Genomic DNA, 19,124 nt, shown 5'->3' with positions numbered 1-19,124 from the left:
TTAAGTTCCATACCCAGTGAAACATGTTGATTTTGCTCCCATGTAACAAAACTATAACAATATTGGTATCAACATGAAGGAATTTATCAGAGTGGAAATCATGTCTTCTTTGAAGACAGTAATAGTCAGGAACCCAAATCTTGCATTAACCACCAAGGAGGTTGTCTTATCAGTAGATGCAAAGTACTGGGTCTGCTGTATTGCCATTTGGTGAATCGATTCTGGACCATGCAGTAGCTTCTGGTGGGGCCTCTCAATGCCATATTAGTGGGTAAAGTTACATTTTTTCCTCTACATAGTTGCAAAAATCATTCTTCGTTCCTTTTTTCTTTTTCTCTGATCTGCTCTAACCACTCTGCCAATCTTTTCCACATATCTCAATCCTCACAAATGGAAAATCTTAAGAAACAAAACAAAATTAAACTCAGAACTCCAAATCCCAACGTAGACCCCCACTACTGGGTCTCCTTCTCAAACATCAGGTATCTATGTTCCAACCTTCCAGAGATTGAAATCCAATTACAGGAAACGAAACCTTATTGTTCCTGTGCAAAATTGGTATTGGACTAAGTAAATGAGTTCAAGATTAAAAGATACTCAAACTTGACATTAAAATCTGACCCCCAAAATCGTCATGGGCATGGAATATTTGCATACATTAGAGATGGCTTTCCATATTGTAAGAGAAATCTCCAGAGAAGATTCTAATTTTCCCTATATATGCTTTAAAGTAGGACTTGCTCGCAACACGGTTGTTATAGAGGGTAAATATTCATATTTCTATCATACATATAGATATATATATGATATATATATATATATATATATAGATATATATATGATATATATCTATCAACCCCATAGCAGTTGAGTTACTATCATTGAGAGTATCTCTGAAAAAAATGGACCACATTCTCTCTACCCATCTCTTGGCTAACATTCACATCTCTGGAGACTTTAATGTTCACAATATCAAGCAAGACGGATGATGAGGCAGGTACTGTTATGATTTCTCGATTGCCTATGACCTAACACAAATTGTTTATGAACCTACTCATGCACCTGACTCCAACAGACAATATGCAAGTCTCCATTTTTTTACCACTTGCCTAGAAATGTGTTCATCCTCTTTTCTGTCTCCATTTGGATTTTCTGATTGCTCAGTTGTCTAGGTTAAGATAAAATCAAAATGTAATAAGTACCTCTTCATCGTACTGTATAGCGATACTCTATGGCTGATTAGGATAACTTCTGAATATTTATATCAGATATATCTCTGCATTCCATGTTCAAAAAGAATATGTTCTCTAGAGTATCTGACCTGACGGAATGGTTAATTATTGGTATAGACTGCTTCATACTGTACAAGAAATTCCAGCAAAAATCCAACAGCCAGCTGCAATTAACCCCAAAAATGTGCCACTGCAATTGTACATAGAAATCACTATTTCAATTGCTTCCAATGTAATAGATGTTCTGAAACCAAAGCCACTTTTAGGACTGCCAGCAACAATTGTAAAAAAGTAAAAAAGAAGGCAATAGATTTGTATGCTCAGTATGTCAAGTTTAAAGTAGCTGAGCAGCGGCTTGGTTCCCACCAGTTTTGCCAAATAACAAACAGGGTCCTTAACAGAAGCCTGTCCTCTATCCCTATCATCATCAATGGACCTGAAGTAATTTTTGTCAGCATCTGACAAAGCAAAACTCTTTGTCAAGAACTAGCAAATTCTACCTTTTGTGATTATGACCGCCTACCTCCTGTATTTCCTCCTCTAACTGAAAACACACTATGTGACATACAAATGTCTACGTGATGTCAAGCTTATCAAAAATCCTGATTCCAATAAAGCAACTGGCCCCAATTGCATTTCAGTCAAAAAAAAATCAAAAAGCTTCAACCAGAACTATCCCCCATACTTACAAAGCTGTTAAAATAATCTTTAAGGAGAAATGTTTCCCATCACCATGGAAAACAACAGTTTGCTCTGTACTTAAAAATTCCAGAGATCAGGCATCTCTCTCTCAGTATAAACAAATCAGTCTCCTGTGCATCATGAGTTGCTAGAATCTGTGATAAACAGAGAAATGATCAACTACCTCAACAAAAATAACCTGCTCAGTGACATGCAATAAGGTTTCCATTCTGCGAGATTTACAGCTGCTGTACTAATTGTTATATGACACAGAATTAATGAAGCTCTCAACAGAGACTTCGTTTCTAGAGCAATAGCTCTTGACATATAAAAGTCTTTTGATAGAGTGTGGCATAAAGGTCTATTTCACAAGATGACTAGCTATGGAATAGCTGGAAATGTCCTCAATTATTAAATCCTTTCTCTCTGATAGACAGTAATCATTGATGGGCAGAAGTCGGAAACTCATAGTATTAATGCTGGCATCCCTCAGGTTTCCATCCTAGGTCCAACTCTCTTCTTGATATTCATCAATGATCTCCCCAATTATATGCTTAGATTCTTCATAGATATTTATGCAGATAGCACCACAATCTATAGCAACACTTCAAAAGTCAGCAATGACCAAGATCTTTCTGATTCTCTCTCTTCTGATCTTGACAAAAAAGGTTGCTGGTTAATTTTAATGCATCGAAAACCAAGCTTCTCTCTTTTCATCATAATCACTCTGACTCCCATCACACCTTAATTGAAATGAATGACTCGTCTTAGGGAAACTCCATGTCTTGACAAGCTTTTAGGTCTGACCTTCACTTCTGATCTGAAATGGAACACGTACATTAAATATGTTGCCAAGATCGCTGGAAAAATGGTTGGATCACTCTACTGTTCCAGAATTTATCTCACTGCCGATGCAATTCTTTATCTGTATAAGAGCCAGGTATGCCCTATAATGGAATACTGTTGCCATACTTGGACAGGAGCTGTTTGGTGCACCCTACCCAGCTTTGATAGAGTAAAAACCGGCTTCAGAACCTAGTAGGTGATGCCCTTTTCTCTTCCCTGCAACGTCTTTCCCACAGAAGAGACGTTGTGAGCCTGTTCCTGCTCTCTCATTATTTTCATGGTAAGTGCTTGATTGAACTCTAATCTATTGTCCCCCTTGCTAAACTTTCACAAAAAAAACACTCGACTAGCTACAACCATTATTCCCCCCACTCTCTATCTGTGCCTAAATCTAAACGTAGGTTCCATGAACAAAGCTTCTTTCCCAGAACTACCTATCTGTGGAAGACTGTTCCGCTGGCCGACTTCCTGGTTGAATACAACAAGGTAACCTTAAAATCCAATGTAAACAAGTTCTTGCTGAGCCATCTCCATAAATAAGCAAATTTACACCATCAACGATTACTACACTACCACCCTACATTCATTAATCCTTATCCTCGTGGCCTTCGGGCCTTGATAAGTGGTGACTTTCAAGTAAAAAAAAACAAAAAAACATGTTGGTTGCAAACACCTTTGTTAGGAAAAGGAAAATTGAGTGAACTCTTCTGATGAAAAGTTTCACATGCTTTGGTAAAAATGAAAAAGTAGCTGAGAAGGAAGTATTTAGTGTAGGAGGAGACTTGAATGGACATGTTTGAAAAACCATTGGTGATTTGGAAGGAAATGGATATGGTATCAGGGATATAAAAAGAGAAAAATATAATGTTGGGAAAAAGGAAAGCTTCCACATTTATAGTAAAAACTAAAGTAAATTATCTTCTGTTTGGGAAAAAGCACAGAAAGCTCTTCAATGATGTGAAAGTAATACGTGGTGAAGAAACTGCAACACAATATAAACAAGTTATTTACAATTTCATGCTGAAGAAAACTCGTCAAGTATAGAAACAGTTTATCTTTAGGAGGAAGGACATGTGACATGTGAGTTTGGAGATCAAGAGAAACTGTGTTTGACTACCATATCCATTAGATAAAGTGTGGAAGAACAATGGAAGATGCTAAAGAATACACTGTTGGATGTAACAGACTAGACATGTAAGTGGACTCCTCCAAATATAGGGTTATATGGTGGTGAAACAAAGAAAGTGAGAAGTTTATCAAAGAAAAACAGAAATGAAGGAGTTGGGTTTTTTTTTTGGGGGGGGGTTTACATAGGCATACCCACTTATCAAGGACCAGAGGCCACTCGAAGATACGGGTTTAAGAGTGTACAGTAGTCAATTAGACAAAATAGTAATCGTTAGTAATGGAAATTCTGTAAATTTGTTAACTTAAGAGAAATGGCTCATCAAGAACTTGTTTATGTTAGACTTGAAGACAACCATATTGTAGTCAGCTAGAAAGCAGGTAAATGGAAGACAAATTTCATAGGCGTGCAGTTCTAAGAAAGAAACATTGTTCATGAAATCCATGTTTAGGTTTAGGCACAGATAAAGAGTGGGGGAAATTATTGATAGTGTTTTCAGCTAGACAGGTGTTTCTCATGAAAGTTTGGCGAGGGGAAACCATAGATTGGAGCTCAGACGAGCACTTGCCATGAAAAAAACGATAAAGCAAAAACAGACTCGCAACAACTCTTCTGTGAGAAAGAGGTTGCAGGGAAGAGAAAGGGGCGTCCCCTACGAGACTACAAAATCTATTTTGAACTCTATCAAGGCAGAACAAGTCCTTTGTAGCAGCTCCTGTCCAGATGTGGCGACAGTACTCCATCCTTGGATGTACCTGGCTCTTATATAGGTAGAGATTTGCAGTAGCAGTGAGATATCTACTTGATCGATAGAAGGATCCCACCATTTTTCCAGCAACTTTGGCAACAGATTTGATGTATGTGTTCCATTTCAGATCTGGAGTAAAGCTCAAGCCCAGAAGCTTGTCAAAACATGAAACCTCCTCAAGATAAGAGCCATTCATTTCGATTGATGCCAGATGGGGATCAGAGTGTTGATGATGATGTAAAGATAGAAGCTTGGTTTTAGATGCATTAAAAGTAACAAGCCACCTTTTTCCCCATTGGACCACTTGTTCAAGATCAGAGGAGAGAGAATCAGAGACAACTTGATCATTTACTGTCTTTGATGTGCTACCATAGATGGAAGTGTCATCAGCATAAATATCTACAAATGATGTAAGGATGTGATTTGGAAGATCATTAATGTAGATCAGGAAGAGAGTTGAGCCCAGGATAGACCCCTGAGAAACTCCAACATTAATACTGTGAGCTTTTGATTTCTGCCCATCAACCACTACTCTTATGAGCCTATCAGAGAGAAATGATTTAATAATTGAGAAGACATTTTTAGCTATACTGTAGCTGGAGATCTTGTGAAGTAAACCTTTATGCCATACCTTATCAAAGGAAGCAATTCTCCTGAAGACAATGCTTAAACAGCTTTGTAAGTATGGGCACTAGTTCTGGTTGAAGATTTTTGAGTACTATAATTGGAATACCATCAGAGCCGATTGCTTTACTAGAATCAAGGTTTTTGATTAGCTTGGCAACATCACGTACAGATATTTGTATATCACATAGCATGTTTTCTGATACAGGAGGAAATATTGATTGCAAAGGGTAGAATTAGCTGCAAAGTTCTTGGCAAAGAGTTTTGCTTTGTCTGATGCTGATGAGATTACCTCAGGTTTATTGATAATAGTTGGGATAGAGCACACGCTTCTGTTCAGGATTCTGTTTGCTATTTGCCAAAAACTGGTGGAAACCAAGCCTGCTCAGCTTCTTTGGACTTGACTGAGCATACAACTCTCTTGCATTCTTTACTACTTTCTTACAATGGTTGCTGGCATTCCTGAAAGCAGCTTTAGTCTCAGTACATCTGTTATGTTGGAAGCAATGGAAAAAGTGATTTCTGTGCGCAATGGCAGCAGCACATTCTGCAGAGAATCATGGTTGGCTGTTAGGTTTTGCTGGAATTTTTTTCAAGAGTATACAACAGTCTATACCTACAATTAACCATTCCGTCATTTTGATACTATACAGTACACATCCTTTTTAAACATGGAATGCAGAGGTAGATTTGATATAAATGTACAAAAGTTATCACAGTCAGCCATAGAGTATCGATACACTGTATGGTGAGGACCTATTACATTTCGTTTTTATTTCAACTGATACAACAGAGTAGTTAGAAGATCCCAGTGCAGACAGAACAGAAGATAAACATAGCTCAGGGAAAGTTGTGAGAAAAAGATCTAGGAGATTTGCTTACTGGCCGTCAATGTCAGAGACATGGATGGGTTCAAGAACAATCTGAGTGAAGTCATATAAGCAATAGAGAAATCATGACAGAACCTCCCCTCATCATCGGTCTTGTTTGAGTGGGGTAACCATTCCACATTGTAAACATCAAAGTCTCCACAGACTTGAATGTTAGCTGAAGGCTACGCAGATAGGATGTGGTTAATTTTCTCAGATATGGTTTAAAGATTGTGTGGTGATAAAGAGCAAATATAAATGCAGTAGTGTAAGCAAGTGCAACCCGGAAGCACATATTGGGTAAGTTAGGATCTTCTCTGGAGATGTTTCTACTACATGGAAAGCCATCTCTAATGTAGGCACATACTCCATGCCCATAGCGATCTTAGGAGTCAGATTTGGAAGTTAAGTTAGAGTATCCTTTAATTACAAACTCATCTAAAGAAATTGTCTGTCCAATGCCAGTTTCGCTTAGGAATAATAGGTCTGGTTTAGTTTCCTGCAATCGGGTTTCAACCTGTGGAAGGTTAGAATGTAGACTCCTGATGTTAGAGAAGGAGACATGATAGGGAGTGTCTACATTGAAAGTTAGAGATCTTGGTTTAATCGTGTATTTTTTCTTGAAACTTTTCATGATGAAGTTTTGGGATTTGTGGACTAGGTCGACGGACTTGCTTAGAGCAGGGCGGAGAGGGAAAGTAAGAGAGAAAAAGAAACAAAGAATTGTATTTTTTTATTTTTTTGTAGCACATAAGGTAAAGCCATAACAATTACCCACTAATATGGCATCGAGAGGCCCCACCAGAAGCTACTGCATAGTCCAGAATCCATTCACCAAATGGCAATACAGCAGCTCCAGTACTTTGCACCTGCTGATAGGACAGTCTCCTTAGTGGTTAATCCAAGGTTCGGGTCCCTGACTATCGGGTGGATAACATGACATGGCCATAAGGATAAACATAGAAATAGAAAATTTCCGACATCTCTGGCATAGTTCATGCAAAATACTACCAACCTAGAATGCAGCTTTTTCTTCTTTTGTCAAAAAAATCACTCATTAAAAAATGAGGACTGAGGGACAAATAAAGGGAAGTGAGAGTAACGGGAGCTACCAATAACACATCCACAATGCATTGTCTACTCTCCATTAAAAAAAAATTAATAGTTTATTGTATTGTAATAATAAAAGTCCAATTGACGTGTTTAAGGGAAAGTATGGTGATAGATTCCCCTCTCACTAACTGAAAATAAATAGAATTGCCTAATCTATTTATGGTATCTTTAAGATCAACTTGGTAGATATAATAAAAACATTTATGGACGAGAAAATCTATTATTAATAAAAACAATAAAAAATATAAATTAAATTAAATTAAATTAAATTGAATTAAAAACAATAAAAAATATAAATTAAATTAAATTAAATAAAAAATATAAATTAAATTAAATTAAATACTGAAATAAAATGTAGTTTTTAACATTTGACTCTAATAAAAAAAATAAAAATATAATTAATATCGCAACAACTTCGAAAAAGTTCCCATCTTCAAATGCAGTTAGTGGATAAAAGATTTAGTTAATAAGGATCTTTATCTGGAGGTAAAGGAAGAAACAAGGATATACAAAGTCGTGATTGGGGCTTTAAAAGCCAGGTTTCCGGATCTATCATGCAAGGACAACTAAAGAATGAAACAGTCAAGATAACAAATGACAAACATGAATATTGTTGGGTTAGGGTTAGGGACGAAAGAGATGCTTGGAAATGCTATTATGAGAAATTGTTGAAAATCGTGCAGAAGCAGAATCTGGTCGAGCTGTAAGAATTGAGAAAAAATGATATCAGAAGCAGTATCTGGTCGAGCTGTAAGAATTGAGAAAAAATAATATCAGAAGCAGTATCTGGTCCAGCTGTAAGAATTGAGAAAAAATGATATCAGAAGCAGTATCTGGTCGAGCTGTAAGAATTGAGAAAAAATAATATCAGAAGCAGTATCTGGTCCAGCTGTAAGAATTAAGAAAAAATGATATCAGAAGCAGTATCTGGTCAAGCTGTAAGAATTGAGAAAAAATGATATCAGAAGCAGTATCTGGTCCAGCTGTAAGAATTGAGAAAAAATCATATCAGAAGCAGTATCTAGTCGAGCTGTAAGAATTGAGAAAAAATGATATCAGAAGCAGTATCTGGTTGAGCTGTAAGAATTGAGAAAAAATATTATCAGAAGCAGTATCTGGTCGAGCTGTAAGAATTGAGAAAAAATAATATCAGAAGCAGTATCTGGTCCAGCTGTAAGAATTAAGAAAAAATGATATCAGAAGCAGTATCTGGTCGAGCTGTAAGAATTGAGAAAAAATGATATCAGAAGCAGTATCTGGTCGAGCTGTAAGAATTGAGAAAAAATAATATCAGAAGCAGTATCTGGTCCAGCTGTAAGAATTAAGAAAAAATGATATCAGAAGCAGTATCTGGTCAAGCTGTAAGAATTGAGAAAAAATGATATCAGAAGCAGTATCTGGTTGAGCTGTAAGAATTGAGAAAAAATATTATCAGAAGCAGTATCTGGTTGAGCTGTAAGAATTGAGAAAAAATAATATCAGAAGCAGTATCTGGCTGAGCTGTAAGAATTGAGAAAAAATAATATCAGAAGCAGTATCTGGTCGAGCTGTAAGAATTGAGAAAAAATATTATCAGAAGCAGTATCTGGTTGAGCTGTAAGAATTGAGAAAAAATAATATCAGAAGCAGTATCTGGCTGAGCTGTAAGAATTGAGAAAAAATAATATCAGAAGCAGTATCTGGTCGAGCTGTAAGAATTGAGAAAAAATATTATCAGAAGCAGTATCTGGTTGAGCTGTAAGAATTGAGAAAAAATGATATCAGAAGCAGTATCTGGTCGAGCTGTAAGAATTGAGAAAAAATAATATCAGAAGCAGTATCTGGTCGAGCTGTAAGAATTGAGAAAAAATAATATCAGAAGCAGTATCTGGCTGAGCTGTAAGAATTGAGAAAAAATAATATCAGAAGCAGTATCTGGTCGAGCTGTAAGAATTGAGAAAAAATGATATCAGAAGCAGTATCTGGTCGAGCTGTAAGAATTGAGAAAAATAATATCAGAAGCAGTATCTGGTCCAGCTGTAAGAATTGAGAAAAAATAATATCAGAAGCAGTATCTAGTCGAGCTGTAAGAATTGAGAAAAAATGATATCAGAAGCAGTATCTGGTCGAGCTGTAAGAATTGAGAAAAAATAATATCAGAAGCAGTATCTGGTCCAGCTGTAAGAATTAAGAAAAAATGATATCAGAAGCAGTATCTGGTCGAGCTGTAAGAATTGAGAAAAAATGATATCAGAAGCAGTATCTGGTCGAGCTGTAAGAATTGAGAAAAAATAATATCAGAAGCAGTATCTGGTCCAGCTGTAAGAATTAAGAAAAAATGATATCAGAAGCAGTATCTGGTCAAGCTGTAAGAATTGAGAAAAAATGATATCAGAAGCAGTATCTGGTTGAGCTGTAAGAATTGAGAAAAAATATTATCAGAAGCAGTATCTGGTTGAGCTGTAAGAATTGAGAAAAAATAATATCAGAAGCAGTATCTGGCTGAGCTGTAAGAATTGAGAAAAAATAATATCAGAAGCAGTATCTGGTCGAGCTGTAAGAATTGAGAAAAAATATTATCAGAAGCAGTATCTGGTTGAGCTGTAAGAATTGAGAAAAAATAATATCAGAAGCAGTATCTGGCTGAGCTGTAAGAATTGAGAAAAAATAATATCAGAAGCAGTATCTGGTCGAGCTGTAAGAATTGAGAAAAAATATTATCAGAAGCAGTATCTGGTTGAGCTGTAAGAATTGAGAAAAAATGATATCAGAAGCAGTATCTGGTCGAGCTGTAAGAATTGAGAAAAAATAATATCAGAAGCAGTATCTGGTCGAGCTGTAAGAATTGAGAAAAAATAATATCAGAAGCAGTATCTGGCTGAGCTGTAAGAATTGAGAAAAAATAATATCAGAAGCAGTATCTGGTCGAGCTGTAAGAATTGAGAAAAAATGATATCAGAAGCAGTATCTGGTCGAGCTGTAAGAATTGAGAAAAAATAATATCAGAAGCAGTATCTGGTCCAGCTGTAAGAATTGAGAAAAAATAATATCAGAAGCAGTATCTAGTCGAGCTGTAAGAATTGAGAAAAAATGATATCAGAAGCAGTATCTGGTCGAGCTGTAAGAATTGAGAAAAAATAATATCAGAAGCAGTATCTGGTCCAGCTGTAAGAATTAAGAAAAAATGATATCAGAAGCAGTATCTGGTCGAGCTGTAAGAATTGAGAAAAAATGATATCAGAAGCAGTATCTGGTCGAGCTGTAAGAATTGAGAAAAAATAATATCAGAAGCAGTATCTGGTCCAGCTGTAAGAATTAAGAAAAAATGATATCAGAAGCAGTATCTGGTCAAGCTGTAAGAATTGAGAAAAAATGATATCAGAAGCAGTATCTGGTTGAGCTGTAAGAATTGAGAAAAAATATTATCAGAAGCAGTATCTGGTTGAGCTGTAAGAATTGAGAAAAAATAATATCAGAAGCAGTATCTGGTCGAGCTGTAAGAATTGAGAAAAAATAATATCAGAAGCAGTATCTGGCTGAGCTGTAAGAATTGAGAAAAAATAATATCAGAAGCAGTATCTGGTCGAGCTGTAAGAATTGAGAAAAAATGATATCAGAAGCAGTATCTGGTCGAGCTGTAAGAATTGAGAAAAAATAATATCAGAAGCAGTATCTGGTCCAGCTGTAAGAATTGAGAAAAAATAATATCAGAAGCAGTATCTAGTCGAGCTGTAAGAATTGAGAAAAAATGATATCAGAAGCAGTATCTGGTCGAGCTGTAAGAATTGAGAAAAAATAATATCAGAAGCAGTATCTGGTCCAGCTGTAAGAATTAAGAAAAAATGATATCAGAAGCAGTATCTGGTCGAGCTGTAAGAATTGAGAAAAAATGATATCAGAAGCAGTATCTGGTCGAGCTGTAAGAATTGAGAAAAAATAATATCAGAAGCAGTATCTGGTCCAGCTGTAAGAATTAAGAAAAAATGATATCAGAAGCAGTATCTGGTCAAGCTGTAAGAATTGAGAAAAAATGATATCAGAAGCAGTATCTGGTCGAGCTGTAAGAATTGAGAAAAAATGATATCAGAAGCAGTATCTGGTCCAGCTGTAAGAATTGAGAAAAAATGATATCAGAAGCAGTATCTGGTCCAGCTGTAAGAATTGAGAAAAAATGATATCAGAAGCAGTATCTGGTCCAGCTGTAAGAATTGAGAAAAAAATGATATCAGAAGCAGTATCTGGTCGAGCTGTAAGAATTGAGAAAAAATGATATCAGAAGCAGTATCTGGTCCAGCTGTAAGAATTGAGAAAAAATGATATCAGAAGCAGTATCTGGTCCAGCTGTAAGAATTGAGAAAAAATGATATCAGAAGCAGTATCTGGTCCAGCTGTAAGAATTGAGAAAAAATGATATCAGAAACCGTGAGGGTAAGACTTCAGGTCTCTTAAGCATTGTTCCAGATTTGTTAAAAGAGGCTGGTGAAACATGATGTTGAAATGACCATGAACTTGAGAAATCAAATCATAAACGAAAAGATTTCAGAACTTAGTACAATTGTGAATTGTTACATGGGTTCAAGAACAATCTGAGTGAAGTCATAAGCAATGGAGAAATCATGACAGAACCTCCCCTCATCATCGGTCTTTTTTGAGTGGGGTAACCATTCCACATTGTAAACATCAAAGTCTCCACAGACTTGAATGTTAGCTGAAGGATACGCAGACAGGATGTGGTTAATTTTCTCAAATATGGTTTTGAAGATATTAACTCTGCTGTTGTGTGGGCGATAAAGAGCAAATATAAACGCAGTAGTGCAAGCAAGTGCAACCCGGAAGCACATATAGGGTAAGTTAGGATCTTTTCTGGAGATGTTCCTACCACATGGAAAGCCATCTCTAACAAGATAGGAGTAATTACAGAAGCTGAAAGTGATTGAGAGAATAACTGAGCAAGAAATAAAATGTCAGATAAATTGTGGTTTGGTTTTATGCCTGGCTAATGTACATAAGCATAATCATGTTGATACATCGGTTCTTGTTAGATCACCAAAGTTAAACAATGTTCAATACCAGATGGGTGACTGATTTGGAAATACCAGGCACTATATGTCAATACCTCCCTGCAAGAGTTGCAAAAACCTTCATCTCCCCCAACAGAGAGATACATGTGACTGGGGACTGCTTGTGAATGTAATGCTTCCATGAAACTTACTCCTTCAGAGGAAGCCACTTAAACCTGCCTTAGGGTTAGTGTCACAGTTTCGTTTTTCAATATACCACTAGTGCTATATTTATCCTGAGACAAATGCAAAAGAAATGCCTGTATTTTGCTTTTGTGAATCTAAAGAAAACTTACAACAGTCTATACTATGCTATGGAAAATAAAGGTCTGAAAGTAAACCAAGACCAAGGTGATGGCCAGTGTGTGTAGTGTTGAAAAGCTCCCACAAAGAAGAAAGTTTCCTTATTCAGTTTGTGGAAAGGAATTCGGACACAATTCAGGTTTTTTTTGTACCTATAAGCATTGGTAACACAAATTTGCAACAGAATTATAATTAGATTGAAAGAGAGTAAGCAATATGTTTGCAAGAAGTGTAAAACAATGAAGATGGATGAGAATGCTATTACTAACTGGCGATCAGGATAGAGAGATGTGTGCAGAGTAGGAGACTTCAATGATATGACTACATTGATAGAATGGATGTAGTTGAGATGGCATATTCAGTTCACAAGGCCAAACTAACAAAATTTCTTAACAACTGTGATAGTTTCCCAATATATACTTTCTCCACATGTGTCTCCATTTTCTTACATATGTCTTATGTACAAAAACTGGTTATCATCTCCAAAACTGCTTGTAATTTTGTTACAGAAGAATTCAGTTGGTTGAGAGATTTAAATTTTGAAATCTGCTTTGGATGAAATTGGACGAAATGTACATCAAAAGTTGTGGCCAGCTGTTACACCTTCTTGGTCAATTTTTTTGTTAATATGTTGTCTTAAACTTTATATACAAATTTTCAAAAGTTCCTTGTCATGGTAATCTCTATTCACAAAAAAACCTGTGGTTTTACTAAGTCACTACTTATTTAGGTTAAATCCACTCAAAGGTAAAGATTAGTCAGATGAATGATGATGAATATTGATTGGAATGAACACAATTTAGAAGAAACAAGAGATTTGTTCTCAATTGAGTACCTTCTATTGAAATAATAAAATTCTGAAAGGATTAGAAAGGTGGCAGGGGGGGGCTGTAAAGAACCTCTGTAGATTGTGAAGTTAGTGTTGTAGTCTCTTAAGGCAAAAAAGAGTGGCAGCAGTATTTAATCTCAAAATATTCTTTGCACTATTCAGATTACTATTCTCACTTTGATACTATTGTTACAGCATTTTGGTCAATGTGACCTCTGACCTTCTTTAGATGCATCTTTTCAAACTTGCAAGCTTAATAGTCTAACTTGAGAACCTAGATGGAATTTTTAACCTCTCCAGCTACGGTATAACTGGAAATATTCTCTCTATCATTAAATCATTTCTCTCTGATAGGCTCATAAGAGTAGTGATTGATGGGCAAAAATCGGAGGCCTGCAGTATTAATGCTGGAGTCCCTCAAGGGTCCATCCTGGGCCCAACTCTCTTTCTGATCTACATCAATGATCTCCCTAAACACATACTTAAATCATTTGTTGGCATCTATGCTGATGACATGACCATCTACAGCAACACATCAAAGGCTGTAAATGACAAAGCTCTCTCTGATTCTCTCTCCTCTGATCTCGAACGAGTGGTTCAGTGAGGGAAGACGTGGCTGGTCACCTTTAATGCATCTAAAACCAAACTCCTATCTTTACATCATCAACGCTCTATCCCCATCTGGCATTAATTGAAATGGATGGCTCTCGTCTAGGAGAAACCCCATGTTTTGACAAGCTTCTTGACTTTACCTTGACTCCTGATCTGAAATGGAGCACGTACATCAAGTCTGTTGCCAAGGTCGCTGGAAAGATGGTGGGATCCTTCTACCGCTCCAGAAGATATCTCACTACTGATGCAATTCTCTATCTACATAAAAGCCAAGTACGTCCAAGGATGGAATACTGCTGCCATATCTGGGCAGGAGCTCATAAAACAGCCTATCCTGCCTTAACAGAGTACAAAATAGACTTCGTGGCTTAGTGGGGGATGCCCTTTTCTCTTCGCTGCAACCTCTATCCCACAGAAGAGATGTTGCAAGCCAAGCCTATCTTTGTTTTATCGTTATTTCCATGGCAGGTGCTCGTCTGAACTCCAGTCTCTGGTCCTCCCTCGCCAATCTTTTACAAAAAACACCCGTCTAGCTGAATCCACTGTCAAAAACTTTCCCCACTCTTTATCTATGCCTAAATCAAAACATAAATTCCATGAACAAAGCTTCTTTCTTAGAACTGCACGCCTGTGGAACTCTGTTCTGTCTGCCTGCTTTCCACCGGACTAGAACTTGGATGTCTTCAAGTCCAACGTTAACAAATTCCTAATGAACCGCCCCCTTAAGTAAACACTTCATCAAATCTCCACACTAACGTAATGTACTTGCAATAACCCTTATCCCTGAGTGGCTTCTGGGCCTTGATAAGTGGTGATCACTGTGTAAAAAAAAAAAAATAAATAAATAAAAAATAAAAATATTGTTGAATGATTATTGTTGCATTTTACAGGCCTATAAATCCGACTGAAAAAAATCATGAGATTGGGGAGGGGAGTAATTAAAGGTGAAATGAACAGAATGCAACAGCTTAAATGTCAAAAGGATTAAATTGGTACACTGAAGACACAAGTATAAAACAAAAATAAAAGAAAAAGAAACAAGCAGTAAAATATTATTTTATCCAAAATCGATGATATATTTTTTAAATTTTGTAGCATGTTAAGTTTATGTGGTTTTGGCATCAAATGTATAAATAGCATATATCATTTTTTGAAAAAAATATGGTGTCAAAAAATATCAAAGTATCAACACTTTTGACAACCCTACTGTTTAGTTAACAAACATAGAATGACAATATGGCACTAAATACCCAGCTGATAATAATGAGGAAAAAACGGAACTTTATAAAAGACTAGATGTTGCCTGGTAGCATATTTAAATTCAATTTGTTTTTGCTTATTTTATTTTTTACCATGCTGTTTATTTAAACTATGGCAAAATATTTTTGTTTTAAATAAAGGAAGTCTTGAAGCATAGAGTAATGTCCCTTTTTCAGATGTCAACCACATGAAAATAATTCTAACCCAATCAAAGTATTTTCTGGAAGAAATTAAATTGAATTATTTTTTAAGTTCTTAACAACATTTTCAAAGTAACTGATGAACCAGAATTCCAAATCGATTTTATAGTTAAAATTATTAATGTTAACATTTGAGAGGAAGGGAGACTATTTTATATATGTTTTTTATTAACTGTTTTTGCATGTTCATGAAGTTTTTTCATATATTTTGAACAACTTTGTTGCTTAACAACTTAAGTTTAATGCAGAGTAAACTAAAAAGAATGAGAGCAAAGTTTCAGGAACTGAATTTGTTCTCTTGTTTTTTTTATAAGATTCGTGCTATTTTACTCTGTCCCCTGTAAGTTGATGTAAATAAATCTAGATGCGACCCGCATTCCGAAATCCTAGATATTATTATCTAGGGGGTATATAAACACTTCTAAGCGATAGTAATGACCCTGGGACCGTCGGCAAAAAAAGTCTTTTTGATACAAAAATGCACATGCCGCATTTGCCTTTTATATAGATTACAAATGAATGCTGGGAACATTTCTGACAAAAGCATCAGAAGTTTCTGTCAGTACACAAAAATTTCTTGAGTTTCGGAGAGTTTTTCTTGATTGTCTGCAGACAGATGTAAAGAACAAAGAGATCCAAAGAGTCTTTTTAATTAATATTTTTTTTACTGATAAAAAAATATGGATATATCTCTTGAGTTAAAATACATTTTTCGTGAAAGATTGGCAAGGGGGGACCAGAGATTGGAGTTCAGACGAGCACCTGCCATGGAAATAACGATAAAACAAGGATAGGCTCGCAACGTCCCTTCTGTGGGAGAGAGGTTGCAAGGTAGAGAAAATGGCATCCCCCACTTAAGCCACGAAGTCTATTTTGTACTCTGTTAAGGCAGGATAGGCTGTTTTTAGCAGCTCCTGCCCAGATATGGCAGCAGTATTCCATCCTTGGACGTACTTGGCTTTTATATAGATAGAGAATTGCATCAGTAGTGAGATATCTTCTGGGGCGGTAGAAGGATCCCACCATCTTTCCAGCGACCTTGGCAACAGACTTGATGTACGTGTTCCATTTCAGATCAGGAGTAAAGGTCAAACCCAGAAGCTTGTCAAAACACGGGGCCTCACCCTGACGAGAGCCATCCATCACAATTGATGCCAGCTGGGGATCAGAGTGTTGATGATATAAGGATAGGAGTTTGGTTTTGGATGCATTAAAGGTAACCAGCCATATCTTCCCCCACTGAACCACACGCTCGAGATCAGAGGAGAGAGAATCAGAGAGAACTTTGTCATTTACAGCCTTTGATGTGTTGCCGTAGATGGTCGTGTCATCAGCATAGATGTCAACGAATGATTTAAGTATGTGTTTAGGGAGGTCATTGATGTAGATCAGGAAGAGAGTTGGGCCCAGAATTGACCCCTGAGGGACTCCAGCATTTATATTGCAGGCCTCCGATTTTTGTCCATCTACCACTACTCTTATGAGCCTGTTGGAGAGAAATGATTTAATGATTGAGAAAACATTTCCAGTTATACCGTAGCTGGAAATCTTGTGAAGTAGACCCTTATGCCATACCTTGTCGAAGGCCTTTGATATGTCAAGAGCAATTGCCCTAGAAAGGAAGCCTTTGTCAAGAGATTCACTAATCCTGTGGAATATAACCGTCAGCACATCTGCGGTAGATATTGCAGAGCGGAAACCATATTGTTTGTCACTAAGAAGGTTATTCCTGCTGAGGTGGTTGACTATTTCTCTATTCAATATGGATTCCAGCAACTTACTCATAACACACAGGAGACTTATTGGTCTTTACTGAGAGGGAGATGACTTATCACCTGGATTCTTAAATACAGGGCAAACTGATGAGGTCTTCCAGGGAGTCGGAAAGCACTTCTCCTTAAGGCAGCGCTTAAATAGTTTCGTATTTTACAACTTTTTTTTTCTGTTGTATCACACTGAAATGTTATTCTGATAACTCTAGCATATGGATTAGAAATAAGTTGCAAGTAAAGAAAAATAAAATAATGAGAATGTCTGAGTTGTAAGTAAAGGAAAATAAAATAATGAGAATGTCTGAGTTGTAAATTCCAGGAAAGCAACTGGCCCGGATTCCAATTATAGTACTCAAAAAACTTCAACTTGAACTAGCGCCCATACTTACAAAACTATTTAAACGTTGTCTTAAGGAGAATAGTTTCCCACCTCCCTGGAAAATTTCATCAGTATGCCCTGTATTTAAGAATTCAGGTGATCGCTCATCTCCCTCTCAGTACAGGCCAATAAGTCTCCTGTGCGTCATGAGTAAGTTGCTGGAATCTGTGTTAAATACAGAAGTAATCAACCATCTCAACAAAAATAACCTTCTTAGTGACACTCAATATGGTTTCCGTTCTGCTAGATCTACAGCAGATGTGCTTACAGTTATATCTCATAGGATTAGCAAATCTCTCGACGGAGGCAACCTTTCTAGGGCAATTGCTCTTGACATATCTAAGGCCTTTGATAGGGTATGGCATAAAGGTTTACTTCATAAGATCTCTAGCTATGGTATAGCTGGAAATGTCTTCTCAATTATTAAATCATTTCTTTCTGATAGGTTCATAAGAGTAGTAATTGAGGGGCAAAAATCAGAAGCCCACAGTATTAATGCCGGTGTCCCTCAGGGGTCCATCCTGGGCCCAACTCTTTTCCTGATCTACATTAATGATCTTCCAAATCACATCCTTACATCATTTGTAGACATTTATGCTGATGACACTACCATTTATGGTAGCACATCTAAGACAGTAAACGACCAAGTTCTCTCCAATTCTCTCTCCTCTGATCTTGAGCATGTAGTACAATGGGGAAAGGAGTGGCTGGTTACTTTTAATGCATCTAAAACCAAGCTTCTCTCTTTACATCATCAACATTCTGATCCCCATCTGGCATCAATTGAAATGAATGGCTCTCGTCTTCAGGAGGCCTCAAGTTTTGACAAGCTTCTGGGCTTGACTATTACTCCTGATCTTAAATGGAACACGTACATCAAATCTGTTGCCAAGGCCGCTGGAAAAATGGTGGGATCTTTCTATCGATCCAGTAGATATCTCACTGCTGATGCTATTCTCTATTTATATAAGAGCCAGGTACGTCCAAGGATGGAGTACTGTTGCCACATCTGGGCAGGAGCTGCTAGAAAGGACTTGGCCTGCCTTGATAGAGTTCAAAATAGACTTCGTAGCCTCGTAGGAGATGTCCTTTTCTCTTCCTTGCAACCTCTATCTCACAGAAGAGATGTTGCGAGTTTGTCTCTGATGTATCGTTATTTTCATGAAAAGTGTTCGACTGAGCTTCAATCTATGGTCCCCCCTCGCAAAACTTTCACAAGAAACACTCGTCTAGCTGTAAACACTATCAATAATTCCCCCCACTCTTTATCTGTGCCTAAACCTAAACGTAGATTCCATGAAGAAAGCTTTTTTATTAGAACTGCACACCTGTGGAATTGTCTTCCGTTTTCCTGCTTTCCGGCTGACTACAATATGGTTGTCTTCAAGTCTACGTAAATAAGTTCTTGAGTCCAATTTCTACTGTACACTCTTTAACCCTTATCCTTGAGTGGCCTCTTGGCCTTGATAATGTGGTGATACCTATGAATAA

General features: G+C 36.9%; 1 protein-coding gene across 2 annotated transcripts in view; it reads left to right on the top strand.

The window, feature by feature from the left end:
* LOC145296039 (diacylglycerol kinase theta-like) overlaps positions 1 to 19,124 on the top strand; it is a 1,210,689-nt gene that overhangs the window by 682,242 nt on the left and 509,323 nt on the right. The gene's annotated exons all lie outside the window — the stretch shown is intronic.

The sequence above is a fragment of the Euprymna scolopes genome, chromosome 16 (genome assembly GCF_053919585.1).
Source record: "Euprymna scolopes isolate OS-2025 chromosome 16, ASM5391958v1, whole genome shotgun sequence".
Lineage (NCBI taxonomy): Eukaryota > Metazoa > Mollusca > Cephalopoda > Sepiida > Sepiolidae > Euprymna > Euprymna scolopes.
This window is presented reverse-complemented; position numbering and strand designations above follow the sequence as displayed.